Source organism: Echinops telfairi, unplaced genomic scaffold (genome assembly GCF_000313985.2).
Source record: "Echinops telfairi isolate 266 unplaced genomic scaffold, ASM31398v2 ScPeMD7_7441;HRSCAF=8479, whole genome shotgun sequence".
Lineage (NCBI taxonomy): Eukaryota > Metazoa > Chordata > Mammalia > Afrosoricida > Tenrecidae > Echinops > Echinops telfairi.
The window spans coordinates 835,062-837,626 of NW_022111341.1; positions in this window are offsets into that span (position 1 = coordinate 835,062).

The window sequence follows — 2,565 nt, forward strand, 5'->3', positions numbered from 1 at the left end:
GGAATTGCGGATGGAGGTGACCAATTACCACACTGGGTGACAGGTCACACCAACATTAGTGATACCTCCTTGGTAGCCCCTTCCCCTGCTTCGACTGCTCACCCTTCTCCAAGGACCCTGGGGTCATTTTGATGCAACCCTTCTGGCAGTGCCATTGCCCCAAAACTCCCAGTGATGCCAATGCTGAGGTTATCTCATTTGGAAATGGAGTCCCCAAATGTCAGTATGCTGAATAGGAATGACCCTCAGCCCCTTTGCCAGGCTCTGAGAGCCAGGGGGTCTTCAACAGATTCAAAAGAAATTCCGGTGCTGCTGGAAAAGTAGGACTGTTATGGAGAACAGTTTGTTCCCCAAAAAGTTAAGCATAGAATTACCATAAGACTCAGCAATTGCACTCCCAATAAATACCCAAAAGAATTCAAAGTAGACACTTATGAGCCATTGTTCACTGAAGCCACAATAGCCAAATGTCCATCAACAGATGAATAGGTGATTAAAATATAGTGTATACATTCATTGAAATACTATTTATGTCTGTCACATGCCATGACATGAATGAAGCTTACTTGCATTTTCAGAATGAAGTAAGTCAGATACAGAAGGATAAATATTGCCCTATGTCTAGGACATGTCTAGACAAAATGTCACTCTTGGTTACTGGGAGGTGCTGGAAAGGGAAGTGAAAGGAAGCTGGTGCTGAAAGAGACGAGCGTGGGGGCATGTCAAACTTCTGATATGGTTAGTGGTGATGACAGGGCGACAACGTGGTGGGTGTAGCTAATGTCAGTGAACAACACACTTAAAAGCAGGCAAACTTTGTATTCCGTATGTTACCATGACAAGGTAAATAATTTTAAAAGTAGTCGGATTCAGTGATGCTTAAACTTTATTTCCCACTGATTTATCTGCTATAGGCAAAGGATGTCAACAAAGGAAATTAGAAATAGGAAGAAGAGTAGAGCCCAGACTATCTGGTCAGATGAAGCCTCCGACAGATCCCCGCTGGCCACGAGCAAGGGACTGGGACAGCTTTATGATCAGACAGAGGATATTGTGAACTTGATTACGGTGGATCGAACTATGGTATCATGTGATACTTGATCAGTTGACCTCCCTCTTGACCCAACCTGAATTTGTTCCAGGCTCAAGTATTTCTTGCTTGTCCCACGAGAGAAATTTCTTCTCTGGCTTTTTCAATATTGATGATAGTCTTGAAAGGTATGTAGACTAGGAAAAATGGGGTTGTCTTCCCAAATGCTTGCGCTAAACAGAAATTAGCCGTCTGTACCATGCACCATAATAAAGGGGTTGCAAAGAAATCAGGCACACTCATTAGACATGGGAAAGTCCAGAACTGAGCATGCTCGACCCAAGTCACCTAGGCCCAGGTGGGAGGTCCACCCACCAGGGTGCACAGACTAGGCTTAACCACATGACATCAACCAGGTGTGCTTAAACTCAGCCAATGAGGTCAGCCAGTACCTTCAACCACTCTACCCCAGCTGGAGGAGCTAAGAGCCCGCTACAGGATGGCCAAGCCTTCTTGACTCCTCTCTTGTTTGGGCTCCCTCAGGGAGGGGAGTGGGGTGGTGGCTTGGCCTGCGATCTGAGCTCTCTCTCAGGCCTCTCTCTCAGGGTGCTCTTTTAGAATTTCCAACTCTTGGCCCCTGGGATTTCCTGTGACTACCCGAAACTTCTCTTTTCCTGATAAAAGTCACATGGATTTACAAAAGTGCTTCTGCGTACATTCTTTCCGCGTTGCAAAGCAAGGACTGAGGTACAGACCACTCTAGAAACCTAACAACCTTTTTCTCATACTTTTTTTTTTTCATACTCTTTATTTTCATCTTTATGTTGTTATTATTTTTAAAAGAAAGAAGAGTGTGGCCTTCCCCAAAGGAAGATTATTCAGGTATCTACCTTGATCTCAGTTGTGAATTTGTTCTCCAAAACTGGTACATAGAGTAGGCAGTGCTGGCATGCACTGCAGGTGGCGCTCTGCGGCTATGAAACAGCCCGAATTGTGAGCGGAGACCTCGATTCTAGAAGTCAGGGGCATCCCAGAGATGTTTTTCTATTTGCAAGTAAGCAAGAAATGCCGGACAGTTTGCATGGATTGGTGTGGAAGGGAAACTGTTAGGTTTCTGAAGTGGGTGGTACCTCGGGTCTTTGCTTCACAAGCTGAAAGAATTCACGCGAAGCCCCTTTTGTAATCCAACTGAGCTTTTATGAAGGGCAGGACACGTTTCAGGTTTTCCAGTCCCAAAATGGACTGCAAAAGCGTTGCAAGCCCCGCGGGGGTTCACAACTGGGCCCGAAAAATCACATGGAAGGGAACACCCACATGTGTGGAACTGGGGGATCTCGGGGAACAAGCTGTTCAAGAGAGCAAGTCAGCAAGAGCCTTAGTGCCCAAGGGCATGTGGGCTCTGAGGGGTCACACCTGGCAGCGCAGGTGTGCCCCCACCCTCGGACCTGTTGCAAGACCAGAGCAAAAGGAGAGAGCTGGTCTTCCACAGTGGGGGTATCTAACCCCTCTGGCAGGGTTGAAGGTATTGGTGGACC